Source organism: Entelurus aequoreus, linkage group LG02, assembly GCF_033978785.1.
Source record: "Entelurus aequoreus isolate RoL-2023_Sb linkage group LG02, RoL_Eaeq_v1.1, whole genome shotgun sequence".
NCBI lineage: Eukaryota > Metazoa > Chordata > Actinopteri > Syngnathiformes > Syngnathidae > Entelurus > Entelurus aequoreus.
In genome coordinates this window covers 29305342-29324220 of record NC_084732.1, presented here as the reverse complement: position 1 = coordinate 29324220, position 18879 = coordinate 29305342, and the positions used below count along the sequence as shown (strand labels likewise).

General features: G+C 38.8%; 1 protein-coding gene across 1 annotated transcript in view; it reads left to right on the top strand.

Annotated features, from left to right (window-relative positions):
- The first annotated feature begins 6992 nt into the window (after positions 1-6992).
- LOC133632311 (semaphorin-4B-like) overlaps positions 6993-18879 on the top strand; it is a 159020-nt gene continuing 147133 nt past the window's right edge. Inside the window, exon 1 of the mRNA XM_062024694.1 lies at positions 6993-7119. The gene's annotated coding sequence lies outside the window, so the exon portion shown is untranslated. The remainder of the gene's footprint in view (positions 7120-18879) is intronic.

Sequence of the window (18879 nt, the reverse complement as noted above, 5' to 3'; positions counted from 1 at the left end):
TACATGTATTCATTCATCACAGGATTTTAAAAAATATTTATCAGTCACAGTCAACAACTACGATGTACTCAGATTTAGATTATTTTTCATTTTTAATATATTAGTATAGTAATGAAATACATAAATAAGTAACTTTTTCTATTTTTCAATAATTTATTTTATTATATTGCATTAAGTCATATAATTTGTTTATGTATTATTGTTTTTAAGAAAAGTTAAGTTATTTATAATTAATTATTATACGTAATTCCATTTATTTTTGCAAATGTTCATTTATTTTATTATATTGTATTATTATCCATCCATTCATCCATTTTGTACCGCTTGTCCCTTTCATGGTCGCGGGGGGTGCTGTAGCCATCTCAGCTGCCTTCGGGCGGAAGGTGGCGTACACCCTGGACAAGTCGCCACCTCATCGTAGGGCCAACACAGATAGATAGACAACATTCACACTCGCATTCACACACTAGGGCCAATTTAGTGTTGCCAATCAACCTATCCCCAGGTGCATGTCTTTGGAGGTGAGAGGAAGCCTGAGTACCCGGAGGGAACCCACGCAGTCACGGGGAGAACATGCAAACTCCACACAGAAAGAACTCGAGCCCAGGGATCGAACCCAGGACCTTCGTATGGTGAGGCACATGCACTATCCCCTGTTTCACCGTGCTGCCCTTGTATTAATTTATACATATACATTCAATAATCTCAATAATAATACAACTATTTATAATATATAATAGGTTGTGGTATTATTTCAAGTTATTTTTTATTTTGTATTACTAGATTTAAAAAGTTAAGTTTATTTATTATTTATATAAAAACAAATGTGTTTATTCAAGTTTTTTTCTGTTCTTTTGTCATTTTTTTTCTACCAGTATTTAGCTGTCATACATTACCCTTAAGTGCCCATATGTAAAAAATTATATCAGTTAGCTGTCATTCATTACCTTCGAGTGCCCCGTTCTTGTCAGAGAGCATGCTGATAATTGCAGAAATGGCTGCTCGCATCATACTTTGCCTTGGCAGAGGTCTGCTTGCTTGTTATTCCATTTTTAAAATGTTGTTCTACAAAGTTCAATCACCTCCACTGTTATTTTCTTCCAGCTGTTGTCCGTCTGCATTTCCTTCCATCTCTATGATCTCATCTCTTGGCTATCATCCGAGACTACGACATCTCCACAGTTCTTGGAAATGTCTCCTTTAACGTCCCAAAGCATTAGTGACAAAATACACTTGGCCGTCCTTAACCGCTTTGCTCCTAATTACCCAGCAAGTCTTGTTGAAAAGTGACGCCTTCCCAGCACGGTTTTGTTTTGACGCAGCTTCACTGCAACCTGAAAAAAACCCAGAAGATAAACAGCCACAATGTGGTGTTTATGTTTGGATTTCAGGATTTGGATGCTATCATATGTGCACACATGCAAGGGCGCTACCCCAAACTAGGACGACATGATATGTTTTTGAGTTCGCCATATTGCACCATGCGCCCCTACATCCATCTGGCTAGAAACTGCTGCATATAGACATTTCTGCCACCACAATAAATAGGCACCTGTCAGGAATGATAGACTAGGGAAAGCCTGAATTATTAATTTCCATTAACACACATTCGATTTGTTTAGGCCAGAAAATGCAAACCATTCGATCGAATGGAAGCAGGAAAAGGAAGTGAAGAATATAGAGGACAATCTTTAACGCACTGATCAAAGTCTTTACCTTCCAGATGTTACCTTTGCATACACGCACACGGGGGAACAAATCACTTTGTATTTGAAAGATGATGGATGAAGCATGCCTAGTCAGCACTTCTTAAAGACATTCTTTATTCCGCCGCCAAAATATACATCTATACATAAAAATGACAGCAAGAGTCATTAGTTGAGGAGGGTATGTGAGTTCAACAATTCACTTCTTTTATAAAATAGCTTTTGGTGGTGCTTTTGTCAGCATATTCCTATTTGTATACTATTGCTTTGACTTTCTAACTACCATACAGGAAGTAGAGTTGCAATAGTTACAATGTCAAACTATTAACTGTACAAGCAGTGTTTTGATTAGCATTTTTGACTGCCGTACAAGTGTAAAAAGAAGTTAAACACTGTGTTAATACAAAAACTTAACACTTAACTGACTTAACTTATTTTCATGTTAGATGATAAAACAGATCCGCATTTTGTATCGCATTTTGAACATTCTTAATTGTCAATCAAGTGTAAAAAAGAAGTTTACCACTATTAATAAAAAAGTTACTACTTTACTTACCTAACTTACTTTTATGTCAAATAAAGAAATAGATTTGCATCTGTTGTTAAATGTTAAAAATAATAAAATACTCTGTTTGATGTTAATGTCAAATAACGAAATATAGCTACCCCATGTACAGTATCTCATTAAAAAAAAACACATTCTCCATTGTTATACAAGTTTAAAAATAAAACATAGAAAATGAATGTATTGGTGAATGATGAAGAGATTCTTAAGAAACATACAAGTGTAAAAAAGGCCCCAATATATACAGTGTATATGTTTTTTAGGTTGTGCTTATGGTTTGGTTATGGAAATAGTTTACTTTAAGGATCCATATAGTGTAACCCAATGTTGAAATGTGATTATAAATGTTGATACCACTGTGATTAAAACCCCTCATTTTAACACTGGGTTCCATATACAGTTACAATATGGTACATTGTCTCATTTATCAATGAGGTTCAAGGTGTTTCTACGGATTCTTCTTTCTTGTATTTTGTAAACACATTGAGTTTCAAACTTTCTTGAACTTGATCATACTAGTATATTGTTTGGCTTATTCCATAATTTAATTCCATCCATCCATCCATTTTCTACCGCTTGTCCCTTTTGGGGTCGCGGGGGGTGCTGGAGCCTATCTCAGCTGCATTCGGGCGGAAGGCGGGGTACACCCTGGACAAGTCATCACAGGGCCAACACGGATAGAAATCTCATCACAGGGCCAACACAGATAGAAATCCCATACTAATATACTAAACTCAGGTTTTAAGTGTTGTACGTGCATACAAATGTTTTACGTTGCATTTTTCCCTAAGATTATTTTTCTAATTTTTGTTGAGAAGAATTGTTCTACATTCTTGAGTAGCAGGTGATAGTTAGCTCTGTTCATCGTTTTATTTTCAAATACACCAAATCATTGAATTTCAATATTAATGATTCAACAAGTAAAGGGTTTGAGTGTTCTCTAAAGGGTTTGAGTGTTCTCTATATCCAACATTATGTATTACTCGAACTGACCTCTTTTGTAACACGGTTAGTGAAGGAAGTGTACTTTTATAGTTATGTATCCATATTTCTACACAATAACTCAGATATGGTAACACTTGTGAACAGTAGAGAAAATGGAGTGATTTTTGGCCCAAAACATAATTTGCTTTATTCATAATTTATATGTATTTTGTTTTCCACCTTATGTTGTATATTTTACCTGAGATTTCCAGTTCACTTTATCATCAATTATTACACCAAAAAGTGTGGTTTCTTTAACTGTGTCTACTCTGTGTATTTGTATTTGTGTTTGACTTTCTCTTCTACTTTTACTGGATAACATTATTTTAGTTTTACTGAGATTCAAAGATTTTTTGTTTTTTGTCAAACCAGCTCTTTAATTTGTTAATTTCTTCTGTTATTATTCGTATTAGCTTCTGTGTGTTTTCCCCTGAGATAAACACAGTTGTGTCGTCTGCAAATAGTACTAACTTTAAAGGGGTCATATCATGTTTTTTTTTTCTACATTTAAAAACGCAAATGAGAAGATTTGTTGCACCTTTTTAAAACGGTTTGTTTATATACAAATGAACCTCTCCTCACCAAGCCCTCACACGCTCAGTGCGCATTTGCTACCGCCTGGCAGAAATGTTTTCTAGTTTCTTAGCTTTCTTGCTTTTGTTTTGCACTATGGACATTGGTAACCACCACGAGCCATCTGTTTTGAGTGACGTTCACCACAACACAACATCCCAGATGATGTAGCGAGATCAGAGGCTCACCGTGTTTTATTGTCGGCGCTAAGAAAGGAGGCGATGCTGGCGGACGAAAGAGTTGAGGGAAGCCCGACTAATGTACAGATTGGAACTGTAAACTGGTTAAGATTAAAACTTCTACCGAGTCTGCTTTACTATTCTATATTATGTAAATAACTGCGCTGCAAAGCCTCTTTGAGTTGTAAACAATGCAGGCTCGAGGCTATAAACTAAGCTACGAGCTACATCGGGAACGTAATAATGGATTATATAACTTACTTGTCCATTGCCAAACACAGTACACACTGAGCCAACTAAAAGTAGTTTTTAGGAAAATCATTCTTTATTTTGCAAGAAGAAGGTGACGCTTTTTTCTTATAGTAGAAGGCTAAGCTAGCTACACAACAACATGCGCTAACATTGCTAACATCATTCACACATTTCTAACTTACTGTTACTACTTATCGAATCAATGTCTCCTCAATTGCCATAAATAGTAGTCACCGAGCCCGCCATTCTTGCAAAATCCATCTTTATGCCGGCGCAGGTTTCTGAAGCAGGACTTTTCGAAGTGCACACAAGAAGAGAGACTTCTTCCGAGTTGAAGGTACATTGCCACGAATCATAAAAGTTAAAAGTAAGGCACTTTCTTACTTCAGATGAGGCTGTAAGTTTGTGTAGTGACTTGTACTGGTTAAAGCAAACAAAGAACAGAGCATTTTCCTTCATTGGGTTTCATCGTCTATGTGACGTTGTAGAATAGCTAGTTTTACATAAATTTAAATAGGCTGACTCACGAAAGGATTTTGGGGAAATGTCTACCATATATGACTGACATCACTGACGTCACTCTTCAACAAAATGTTAGAATTCAACAAATTTCCTAACAGACTGTTTGGAGCAAGTTGCAGAGAAGGCAAGATTGTTTTATAAATATCTCTGCAATGCCTCCACGGTTTAATTTAAAATTTTCAGGACTCCAAATACACATAAGCAGGTATCATCAAGTTAAAAAAGTTGGTTTTGCATAATAGGGCCCCCTCAAGTCCTTTGTAAATTTACAGATTTATATAGACATTGAACAATGTTGGTCCCAGTATTGATCCCTGGGGTATGCCGCAAGATATATTTATCACTGTAGATGTATGTTCGCCTACAAAAGGATGCTTTATTTTGTAGCTTCTTGCCCAGTTTTAAGACCAACCCTCTGTTGCCATTCCTTTACTAAAATGTAATTAAGATATGATTAATTGTGCCAAATGCTTTTGTTAAGTCCATAAACACTGCAGCTGCACACTGTTTACCATCTATTGCAGTGTTTTTCAACCTTTTTTAAACCAAGGCGCATTTTTTTCATTGAAAAAACCCGGAGGCGCACCACCAGCAGAAATAATAAAAAAACGAAACTCAGTTGACAGTAAAAAGTTGCAATTGTTGGATATGACTTTAAACCATAACCAACCATGCATCACTATAGCTCTTGTCTCAAAGTAGGTCTACTCTCACGACCTGTCACACCACGCTGTGACTTATTTTGAGTTTTTTGGTTGTGCTCCCGTGCATAGTGTTTTAGTTCTTGTCTTGCGCTAATATTTTGGTGGCTTTTCCTGTTTTTTGGTGTTTTCCTGTAGCAGTTTCATGTCTTCCTTTGAGCGCTATTCCCGCACCTGCTTTGTTTTAGCAATCAAGAATATTTCAGTTGTTGCTATCTTTTTTTGTGTGGACATTGTTGATTGTCATGTCATGTACGGATGTACTTTGTGGACGCTCTCTGCTCCACAGTAAGTATTTGCTGTCGTCCAGCATTTGTTTTTGTTTACTTTGTCGCCAGTTCAATTTTAGTTTCTTTCTGCATAGCCTTCCCTAAGCTTAAATGCCTTTTCTTAGCGGAACTCACCTTTTGTTTATTTTTAGTTTAAGCATTAGATACCTTTTTACCTGCACACTGCTTCCCGCTGTCGTCTGCATATTGTGATCACGTCAAACCATGTTCCCGACATCTACAAAGCAATTAGCTACCAGCTTCCACCTACTGATATTGAGGAGAATAACATGGTTACTCTGCCGAGCTCTAGACAGCACCGACACTCAACAACGGCACATTATTTGCGGATTATAATTACTGGTTTGCAAAAAATAGGTGAAACTACATAATCTCCCACGGCACACCAGACTGTATCTGGCACGGTGGTTGAAAAACACTGATATATTACAGTGGTAATTTCCTATGTTATTTCGATTAATGCCATTAATGTTAAAGTGTTGGCTCTGTATCTGTATCACTTTTATTTATTAATTTGTCCAATACTTGTGCATGTAACAGATCCTAATCTTGCGACGTGCTGTACAGTCAGCAATATTTTTTTCTGTTACATCCACTTGAGCCTTGGTGGAGGTCTGCCCTCTTCCAAACTGTTGCAATCCTGTTTAAAAACTTGATATGTCTACATCTACATTCTGACCTTCCTTCAAGGCCTGCCAATGTCTCGCTATTTAACATTTTTTGCTGAGGGAGAAGTGAGAGCGAAAGAGACATCCTTATCACTATGTTTTCTGCACGGCTGCTATCTTCTTCGGTGTCAAACGTCAACAGGCGGAGCAGAATCGCTGCTCGGGATGACCCTGAGCTGTCATTGTCTTTAACCCGTCGCTGTTCCTTCTTTAGGATACACTCTTAGCACCTGAAATGTCAGCAAATGCCTGTCCACCCTGGCAGTGGAACCATCAGAGGATTGGAAAAAGGGACATTTTGCCGCCATGTTCTCACTGCTTATTTACACGTTAAATGATGCGGCTAAATAACAGCATGCAGGTGTGCACATGTTTAATCGCTCTGCAAAAAATGGAAATATACAGTGCTGGAAACACAAGGACACACACTTTCCCCCACCCCCTGCAGAACCCTCGCCCATGATGTAATGCTATCAGACCCCTCCTCTGCTGTGTCTCACACACCCTCTCGCCTCTTTCTATTGGTGGTTCCAGTCTGCATCTGCTGGATCAGCTCTACACACACACGTTACACACCGGTAGGAAGAGGAATCGAGGGAAGAGGAGGAGGAGGAGGAGGAGGGGGATTCCTTCACCACTGCAGCCTCCTCTCACACCACCTGGCTCCTGTCGCCGCACGGTGAGTCCCTCCTTTTTTGATATATGACAGCAGGCGGCCGGCGTGGCTCACAATGAGACAAAAGGATGCTTTATATTGTGCGTTAATAGGCATGGCAGGAAGGGCTCACTTACTACACAGATAGCATCACATTCCCTGTGTGTGTTTGTGTGTGTGCATTGAAGGAGTTGTCGTTTAAGTGTGTGTCATGTTAGAGATGTTATCGGTCACCTTGTTGGTGCTAAGATGCTGATGCTGCGTGAAGTTCCTGATGAGGAGAGTGATGTTGTAGTTTGCTCTGACTCTGAGTGCCAGCTGACAACGAGGATGTATTGAAGCTGACACTGTCATTATTATGTGTGTCAAACCAAAGGGTGTGTGACAAATGTGTGTGTGTGTGTTAGGACACTTGCATGGCTTCTGCTTCTCTGCAAAGGGTCAGTGCCTCCAATGAACATGGTATTTATGCCATCATGACATCAGCATTTCCATCCCAAAATGAGCAGAAATTAGCGGTATGTTTTATTTTAAATGTTACTTCTTTTACGAATTGGCACTAAAAGCATCTATCTCCGAACAGTAATATTTTCTCTAATGACCATTGCATTCGAATCTCAAAGTATTTGTATTGAGTTTGGATTATTTAAATAAAAAATAATAATAGATAAATACATTTTTTTTAAATCATATTTTTTTCATTATTTTATTTGTATGCATTTTTTTACTTCATTGTTTTAATGCAATTTGAGCAACTTTTCACAATCAAATAAAAGACATGTATCTCCAGGTATCTTACTATTACAAAAACCATGAATTTTATCATGGCCTCAAACTTGGTGTTATTTGTGTTTTAATTTTATCGAGCAAATTTTCACAATTTTATTTTCCCTCTTATTTATTTATGTTTTGTTTTTGTTTTTCTCATTTATGTTTTTTATTTGTATTCAGCAAAAATAAAAACAATAAAACAAACGTGTACGTCCAAATTTTTGGGAGCACTTTTACCTTTTTTTTCATTAGAAAAACAACAAAAATAGTATGTTTTGTGTTAAAAAAAAAAACCCACAAACATTGGAGATAAATGCTTTTCATTGGACAGTGATCAAATTGTAATTTATGCACCAATGGGGCGGTATGTGTGCCTTTTACATGCTGTATGTAAAATGTTAATACTTAATACATAACCTTGCATCCTGAATGTTGAAACTCTAGTAACTAATTCATTCCGATGTTAGTCCATTTTTTATTTAACATACTGTCTTCATTAACTACTGTTTTATCTTCATATAAAATAACAGGCTAAAACTACAAATAACACATTTCAAAGTAATAGTAAGGAAATGTATCTTGCTCCATGGCAAACAAATCATGAGAGGTGTCCTGGCTGGTCAACCAACATGAAAGACCTGACTTAATTTATTGCTTTTTCACTTCCATATACCGTAAAAGGCTCAAATAAAATGATGCATTTTAAAGTAATAGCAAGAAAGGTTCATTTACAATACAATATTAAAGTGGTCACTGACATTGTAAAAAAAAGAAGAAGTATAATTCGTATACTGACTTTATTCACTGCTTTTTATCTCCATATAAAGTAATAGTATATTAAGGGGAAAAAATAAATTTTTATGTAAGAGTAAGAAAAGTTATCTTGCTCCATGGCATGTTATGTGTACAGGAGGAAGGAGACGGCACAGACAGCAGGGACGTCGTTTTTTAGCTCAAGGTTTATTTATATACATAAACAATATATATAAATACAAAATGAAGTGGGTAATCAATACAAAATGTGTGTGCGTGTGGGTGTGTGTGTTTGTGTGTGTGTGTGTGTGTGTGTGACTATGTGTTGGGATTAACTGAAGCGTGTGTTACCCGGAAGTGTTGAGCGAGAGGTGCGGAAGTCCAAGGGAGGCAAGACAAGCTCGGAGGTCTGTGAGACAGGCAGGAAGTCGGGGGCAGTAGCGAGGCGTCAAAGTCTGTGTCCAGGCAGGAGGTCGAGATCCAAGAGGCAGCCAGGGAAGCATAGGGAATACGGGGAGACAAGACACACTGCTCGTGACCAGTGTTGGGTTAGTTACTGAAAACCAGTAATTAGTTACAATTACTAGTTACTTTATTTCAAAAGTAACTTAGTTACTAACTCAGTTACTTACACCAAAAAGTAATGCGTTACTGTGAAAAGTAACTATTTAGTTACTTCTTTTTTTCCCCTTTTTTTTAAGGCTCCCATTAATGCACTTTTAGCCTTCATTTCAGTACTGTTATTGCACTGGAGAATAATACCATCTGTTGATCAACTTGACATGCATTTGCATCACTGAACTCTGCTAAGCAATGTGGTCTACATACAACACACAAACAACGTGGTCTACATACAACACACAAACAATGTGGTCTACATACAACACACAAAGACAAAGATATGTTTCAAAGGGCCAATTTATTTCAGGCCAGAAAAAATTGACAAAACTATTTTAAATAGCTGCAACATAATGGCACTTTAACTTTAACTCTAAGTAGATAGGATCTTTGATCCAAGACACAACTTACATTTAACTAAAATGTTATTTTCTTTGTGCTCGACAAAAGAAAAGTATTGAGAATGTCTCCATGTTAAAAAAAAACTCGACTTCTGGCTTCACCATGATGTCTTGTTAGTTGTTATGAGAGTAGCGTATGTGTGTGTGGCCCTTTAAGATATGACAACATGTGAGGTGAGTGACGTCAGTGAGTGAGTGGGCGAGAGAGGTGAGGGAGCGGCGACAGTGAGTGCGTGCAGGTGTTCTAGCTTGGTGGAAGCTGCGTCCAATAAAGTCACAAAGTTGCAACAAACCGCCGGTCTCGTCATTCACCCTCAGCTGTAAAGACCCTCTTCCGGGTAAAGTGAAGGTTGTTAGCCCAGAAGTACGGCTCTGGAGGAACGTCTCCCCTGCGGGGAGGCGTGCTTTCCCCCACCCACAGAAAGCACGCCTCTTTTCCACCGAAGCGCTCCAATAAAACACACTCAGATCTTCTGTTTCTAGCCAATACTACATAAAAATAACGTAAAATAATGCAGTAATGCGTCATGCAGTAGCGGTAACTGAGTTACTGCATATAAAAAATAACTCGTTAGATTACTAGTTACTGCCGAAACTAACGGCGTTACAGTAACGCGTTACTTAGTAACGCGTTAGTCCCAACACTGCTTGTGACGCGGGAACAGAGGTCTGCTGCTGGGAGGCGACAAGGAGTACACGAGACAAAATGAACACGGCAGGGGGGAAAACACAGAGAGAGAAAGAATGCATAGAGCTTAACATGTTTGGCTTACTGTACAGGACAGGGAGCTACGTCCTGGCCCAGAACGCAGGTCTGCACTGGCTTAAGAAGCCCAGGAAGCTCATCAGCGACAGGTGTGATGAGTGCTGATTGATTGCAGCTGTGCACCGGCACAGCTTCTGCAGGAGTGGCGCGCGCAGGTGTGCTCTTGGAGGTGCGCTCAGCAGAGCGTACAGATGAATGCGCATTGGAATGCACCCGGGCCGTGACATGGCAAACATAACGTAGAAGGGTGTCCTGGCTGGTCCACCAATTTTAAACACCCATTTTAATCACATAGTAGCTTCTCTTACTGCTTTTCATCTCCATATACAGTAACAGCCTACAAATAATAAAATGCATTTTACAATAATGATATGAAAATGTACCTTCCTCAATGGCTAACACAACATGAGAGACTGGCTTGTCCACCAATGTTCAAGACCGATATAAATCACATACTGACTTCATTTACTGCATTTCCATCTCCAGAAACAGCCTACAAATAAAACATGGCATTTTAAAGTAATCGGAAATGTATCCTGCTCCAATGCAAACAAATTATAAGGGGTGTCCTGGCTGGTTCACTAATTTTAAAGACCATTATAATTCACATACTGACTTAATGTACTTCTCTTTCATCTGCATATCCAGTACCGGCCAGCAAATAGTAAAACACATTTTAAAGTATTGGTATGAAAATGTATCTTTCTCCATGGTTAACACAACATGAGAGGTGTACTGGCTGGTCCACCTATATTAAAGACCTTTATAATTCACATACTGACCTAATTTACTGCATTTTCTTCTCCATATACAAATAAAAAATACATATACTAATTGTAGGAGAAGTTATCCTACTCCATGATACGTGTCCTGGTTGGTCCACCAATGTCAAAGACTTAAAAATGTCATACTGACTTAATTTACTTCTTTTTCATTTCCATGTACAGTAACAGCCTACAAATAGTACAATGCATTTTACATTGTATTGACATTTTTAATAGTATGAACATGTTTTTTCCTCCATGGCTAACACAAACTGCATGCTTTTCATCACCACATACAGTAACAACCTGTAAATAAATAAAAATAAACATAAGTCAGAAAAGTTATCTTGCTCCATGGCGAACAAAACATCAAACTGTCTCCAACATTAAAGACCCTTATAGTTCACATACTGACCTAATGTACTGCTTTTCATCACCATATACAACATGGGTGTCAAACTCTGGCCCGCGGGAAAAATTTGGCCCGCCGTGTAATTTCACTTGGCCCTTGAGGCGATATCAAATTAACACTAGAGCTGGCCCGCCGATTATATACAGCGGCGGTGCCGCAGTAACACCGCATTCACCGCTAATTCTCATACTTGCCAACCCTCCCGGGAGACTCCCAAATGTCAGTGCCCCTCCCAAAAATTGTCACGTCCGCTTTTCATCCAGTCCAACGAGTGCTGGCCCAGTCACATAATATGTGCGGCTTCTGCACGCACCAACACAAGTGAATGCAAAGTGTACTTGATCAACAGCCATACAGGTCACACTGAGGGTAGCCGTATAAACAACTTTAACACTGTTACAAATATGCGCCACACTGTGAACCCACACCAAACAAGAATGACAAACACATTTCGGGAGAACATCTGCACCGTAACACAACATAAACACAACAGAACAAATACCCAGAACCCTTTGCAGCTCTTCCGGGACGCTACAAGGTGTGTGTGTGTGGGGGGGGGGGGGGATTTGGTGGTAGCGGGGGGTGTATTTTGTAGCGTCCCGGAAGAGTTAATGCTGCAAAGGGTTCTGGGTATTTGTTCTGTTGTGTTTATGTTGTGTTACGGTTTGCGTTGCATTCACGTGTGTGTGCGTACAGAAGCCGCACATATCTTGTGACAGGGCCGGCACGTTGTTAGAATGGATGAAAAGCGAACGTGACAACTTTGTTAAGTCTTGGCGTAAATGAGGACTCAGATGCAGAGGAGTGACAATTGACTCAGACCTTTATTTAAATAATTCCCTGCTATCTCTAGGACAGAGTGATTAAAGAAAGTGGCTACAAAATCTATCTAAGATATATTCAAGCACCTATAGGGTATTAGCATAGGACATAAGGCAATAAACAGAAAATCACTCCATAAGGAGGAACAGGCAATAGCCAAAAAGTTCTATGAGTCGAATACACAAAAAAAAAAAACAATCTATAATGATCTACAAAAAGGAAATTCTCTCATGCTAAAAAGTTGAGACGCTATAAACAGAAAGTATGTATAAAGTATTTGAGAAGCCTGAAAACTAAAAGCGCTCCAGAAGGAGGGAAAAAAAAGGAAGACAAGGCACTATGAAAATTGATACAAAAAGACTTGACCAAAAAAACTTAGCAAAAGAAAATCACTCTCTCAGAGGGAACAAAGGAATCAATAAACAAAGCGAGACAATACTTATCAAACTTGGTTGATGGCTGTGAACAAGGCTGTGGACAAGGCTGGAGGTACGTAGCGAGACGATATACTCTGGCAACAAGACAGGGGAAGACGAGGACTATATACACATGAGGGAGGGTGACACAGGTGGGCACAATCAGGCAATCAGGAGAGACATCAGACCAGTGACACAGGAGGAAGGGCAAGTGGCCTGAAACGAGAGGAGGATTAGAATTTTCAAAATAAAACAGGAAATGTGCCAGACAACCCCAAAACAGGACTTCCCTCACCACGGTGTGACAAACTTCTCGTCGAGGACGTTAAAGGTAGTGCCTTTAAGGCACGCCCCCAAGACTGTGGTCCGGGTGGACTACGAGATATAATGACTGATGAACACCTTCGTTCGATAATGAAGGTTGCCTCAGCTCAAAGCCTGAGCCCCGACATTAATGAACTAGCATCCAAGAAAAGATGGCAGGTATCTGCCTTGGGCACATCAGATTAGATCAGTGTGTTGCAAACTGAGCAGTTTAAAGTCCTGAATGGTTGGTTTATTCATTGTTATTTTATTTTCAAATTTATTAGCCTGTGGAAAAAGTTAATGTTGATATTTACCTCAGAAGGCTGCAAATAGAAAAGAGGCATTCAATTTTTATTTAAATTGTATTTGATATGCCATTGATATTTTTTAATTATTATTATTATTATTTGAAACTCGATTTTGCATGTCACTATAAAGTTATATAAGCCTTGCTTGTTCAATATTCAATGCAAAACTTGTTTGGGTCCCTATTAAAAGGTTAATTTGTTCAACCTTGGCCTGAGGCTTTGTTCAGTTTAAAATTTTGGGTCCACTCCGTATTTGAGTTTGACACCCCTGATCTACGGCAAACATATAAAACGGTGTCCTGGCTGGTCCACCAACATTAAAGACCCTTAAAATTCACATACTGACTTAATTTACTGCTTTGCATTACCATATACAGTAACAACCTGATACGTTAAAAAAAACTTTTTAAAGTAACAGTAAGAAAAGTTATCTTGCTCCATGGAGATTTTAACAAAAAAGAGTGTCTTGGATGGTCCACCAACACCAAAGACCCTTATAGTTAACATACTGACTTAATTTACTGCTTTTTTCCTCCATATACAGTACCAGCCTGCAAATAGTAAAATGCATGTTAGAGTAATAGTATGAAAATGCATCTTCCTCCATGGTTAACACAACATGAGAGGTGTACTGGCTGGTCCACCAACATTTAAGACCCTTAAAATTCACATAATGAACTTCATTTACTGCTTTGCATCACCATATACAGTAACAACCTGAAAATGAAAAAAAAACATTTTAAAGTAACCGTAAGAACATTTATATTGCTCTACGGCGAACATCTAAAACTGTGCCCTGGCTGGTCCACCAACATTAAAGACCCTTAAAATTCACATACTGACTTAATTTACTGCTTTGCATCACCATATACAGTAACAACCTGATACGTAAAAAAACATTTTAAAGTAACAGTAAGAAAAGTCATCTTGCTCCATGGCGATTATAACAAAAAAAGAGTGTCTTGGATGGTCCACCAACACTAGGGACGGTGTGGCGAAGTTGGTAGAGTGGCCCTGCCAGCAATCGGAGGGTTGCTGGTTACTGAGGTTCAATCCCCACCTTCTATCATCCTAGTCACGTCCGTTGTGTCCTTGGGCAAGACACCATTGCTCCTGATGGGTGCTGGTTAGCGCCTTGCATGGCAGCTCCCGCCATCAGTGTGTGAATGTGTGTGTGAATGGGTGAATGTGGAAATACTGTCAAAGCTTTGAGTACCTTGAAGGTAGAAAAGAGCTATACAAGTATAACCCATTTATCATGTATTATAGTTCACTTACTGACCTAATGTACTGCTTTCATCTCCATAATTATAAAGTAACAACCTGCAGAAAAAAAACACTTCAAAGTAACAGTAAGAAAAGTTATCTTGCCCCATGGCAAACATAACATACATTTGTGTCCTGGCTGGTCTGCCAACATTAACAACTCCTTTAAGAGTCTTATAAGGGTTACCATGGCAAGGGCAGAGGCACTGGGCCCCATTCAGCAACCGTTCTTAAGAACACATTTTGTTCTTTGGCCCACTTACGTAGTTTTTAAGGAGATTTTTGTATTCACCAATGTTTTCTTAGCTGGGATTTGTTCGTAGGTAAGAGCAAAATCTACGAGTGCTCCAAAGCACTCGTAGATTTGTGTGGCCTATTTGTTCTTAAGTGTGACAAGTTCCCTTACTTCTATTGTCTAATGTTAAATTTATATATATATATATATATATATATATATATATATATATATATATATATATATATATATATATATATATATATATATATATATATATATATATATATATATGAATATCTATCTATCTATCTATCTATCTATCTATCTATCTATCTATCTATCTATATTTGTGTACATTATTTATCTTCTAATGTACACAATTATAGATAGATAGATACATAGATATAGATAAGATAGACAGACAGACATATAGCAAAATGAGCAATATATAGACATTTCAAAATACCATGTGCGTGCACACGTGCACGCACAGGCACGCACGCTGCAAGATGCCGCAGATCGTGCCCTGGGGAGAGAGCACATATTTCACCATCATGTCGACCTTTTTGCCCGAAATGACGAATATTTATTTGAACGCTTTAGGCTACCTCAGCAGTCCCCCCCTTTCTTAAACTTACGTTTTGACATTATGTATTTTCCCCGCGGGATAATACAAATTTATCTTCTGTAATCTGATTTGTGTTTTCTCCGTATGTCTGTTGTTCGGCTTTTCCGCCGGAATTGTGCTCTTATATGGGGAATTAAGGGCGTTTACCTATGCAAATTACGTAATTAAGGGTGTTTACATATGCATGTTGGGGAAATAACGGCGTGTTTATATGCAAATTATGATAGACACGCACACGATAACCATTTGGCATTCAGCAACTTAAGAACAGCAGGTGGGAACAATTTGGGCGTTTAAGAACACGTCTTGAATTTGAATGGACTCCTCTTAGGAAATCACTTAGGAAGAAAGATAAGAGGAAAAGTTAGGAACTTATTGCTGAATGGGGCCCACTGTTCTCATTTTCTAAGCAGTTGCTTTAAAGTCAAACCCTTACATACTGCCGTTTTAAAAACACGTCCATTATTTCCAGCAGATATGAAGTAAACATGTGAGAATCACATCATTCTTTTTTTCCCAGGCTAGCTAATCAGCATGTTGCTCCTCAATTACCCAGCAAACAAATTAGCTTGACTGCGCCTTTCAACTCCCTCATGATTGTCAGTGATTGCAACCTTCATCATCATCGTCGTCACATAGACTGACACCAAACACGCTGTCACTGCACACTTCTTTATTCTTCACACAGAGCCTGATATGCCAATACGTATGCGTTATTAACGGCTAATTAGCACATGAAGGAACACTTCCTGCAGGCTGTTTAGCTAAGACATGCTCTCTGTAGGCATTTGCACGCCACGTACAGTACAGTACAGTACAGTACAGTACAGTACAGTATTTAGGCTGCAGCTACAAACTCACAAACAAACAGGAAGAAAGCAAGGCCATTGGTCAACGTGTGGGCACCTCACTGATTGGGAGTCTTGATTATTACAAGCGATTAGAGACACGGCGTCTCCATGGTGACCTTTCAAAGTAGCAGCAAGACGTGATACTGCTGCCGCTTCAGGTCCCCTCTGACATGCAGTCTGTGAAGTATGGAAAGTATGAAGAAGAGCGTCCGAGCAGCTGCGGAAACAATCATTGTTCAATCGTACTGGAAAGTCTCGACTCGTGTAGACATGCTCCCACATGATTTTTTTTTTATATTCATGGGTTCAGCTCTCTTGATGGCTTTTTGCCACCAATATGGAGACACAAGTTCCACATATATGGCCAGATGAGGCCCAAAAGAGTCCACCCTGGAATAAAACCACTAGGTTTCTCGTTTTGACTCGGTTAGTGAAAGTCTGAGGAAGACTGCGTGGAAAATTAAAGTTAAAGTACCAATAATTGTCACACGCACACTAGGTTTGGTGAAATGTGTCCTCAGTATTTGACCCATCCCCTTGTTCACCCCCTGGGAGGTGAGGGGAGCAGTGAGCAGCAGCAGTGGCCGCGCCCGGGAATAATTTTTGGTGATTTAACCCCCAATTCCAACCTTTGATGCTGAGTGGGAGGTAATGGGTCCCATTTTTATAGTCTTTGGTATGACTCGGCTGGGGTTTGAACTCATGACCTACCGATCTCAGGGCGGACACTCTAACCACACGGCCACTGAGCAGGTATCTGTCTATGGAATGTCAGGAATAACAATTGCAACATTGAAAAAAGGTGAATACAATTATTGAACTCAGCTACCACTGACACATGGCGAAAGCTTCTTCAAAACACTGGAGTCAGCTGTTTTTTTATGAACAAAAAAAAGATCAATAGGTTTCTTTATTTTTTTTTGTAATGTTTGTCAGCGAGTGTGTTGTGTCAGAAGAACGGCAAGAGAACTTTCGAATGTCCAGCTGTGATACTACTTAGCGAAAAACTTTGTCCATTTGTCGAAGGGAGTGAAAAAGTTTGTCCATTTGTCGAAGGGGAGACAACGAGAATGCGGGCTCCCGTGGACGAGGGAAGACTGCGAAAAATAGCGAATGCATTTGGACTGGCAAAGCAGACTATCAGTTACTCTCCGCGATGTATGTCGAGCGATTACTTAACGTCTTAGTTTTGTACTCCATAACTATTATGAAGCCATGAAATCAAGTACGACGGACAATTTCAGCCTTCAAGCACAGTGTCCTGTTGTTGGTTGTTGTAAAATGTTCTTCATCACATTGTTTACTTTGATTCATGTATGTATGTATGTATGCACATATTTTTTCGCGCATGCGAACTAGGTCGCGTTGCGCCGGAGGTCGGAAGGGGTGGGGGTCTTGTGTGTGTGTGTGTGTGGACAAGGATAAGGTTACATGGGATATACCCGGTATAACTTTAGCCAGCTTAGTGTAGAAGGGGCCGGAATGTTTGTTGTCTGTTTGGACCTCAGTTAATATCAGTTAATATCTGCTACCATTCAAAATCAATAGGGTTCTTGCATTAACTCAAGTCCTTTTGTTTTGGGCGTGGCCAGCTTGTGCTAGACACTATACAAATGAATAGCATACTTGCCTTTACAGAATACTGTATCACTACTACTACTAACCGGGTCACTGCTTCCATATTTGACCCTAGGGTCTCTTAGGGATCTTGTGTTGGTTTTATGCAAAATCAATAGAGCCGGTAGGAAACTGAAATGTGACATTTTGGGGTCATTCCTCACATTTTGGCCGCAGCTGGCAGTGCTGAATACCGTTCAAAATGAATAGGTTTCTTGCTCTGATATTTTAATGACGTTTGAACATGTCAAGAAAACAAACAATCATACGTTCACTGGTGTCGTGTCAACACAAATGCCAGCAAAAAAAAAAAAAAATTCCATTTCATTAAATATTTTGTTATTATTTATATTTTCATTTATATTCATTCAACAAATTGTTACTTTGTAATAAAACAAACACGTGTCTCAAATTTTGGGAGAGTTTTCATCTTTTTATTCAGAAAAACTACCAAAAAAAAATGCCCTGCAAACTGTGTAAATACATACCTTTTATTGAAAAACAAATGAGGAGGATTCTTGCTTTAGTATAAATAATTATAGCACAATTAAGTAATTTTAAAGATGGGTTACAAGATTGAAAATAATCATGTACTTTTAGACTGCAGTTGTCTCAGCCATTTTGGGTCAAGTGTCCTTTAAAATCAACAGGGTTCTTGCTTTAATTTGAATAACAATATTGAGTTTGACTATTGGCTGCTAAAAATACGACAGTGCTTGGCCTCGACGCGTACAACCATTTTGGGTCAGGTTTCCTTTCAAATCAATAGAGTTCTTGCATTGGCCGAAATAGTTATAGGATTTTTCAGTAAATTTTTAAAGATGGATTACAAGACTAAAAAGGAAAT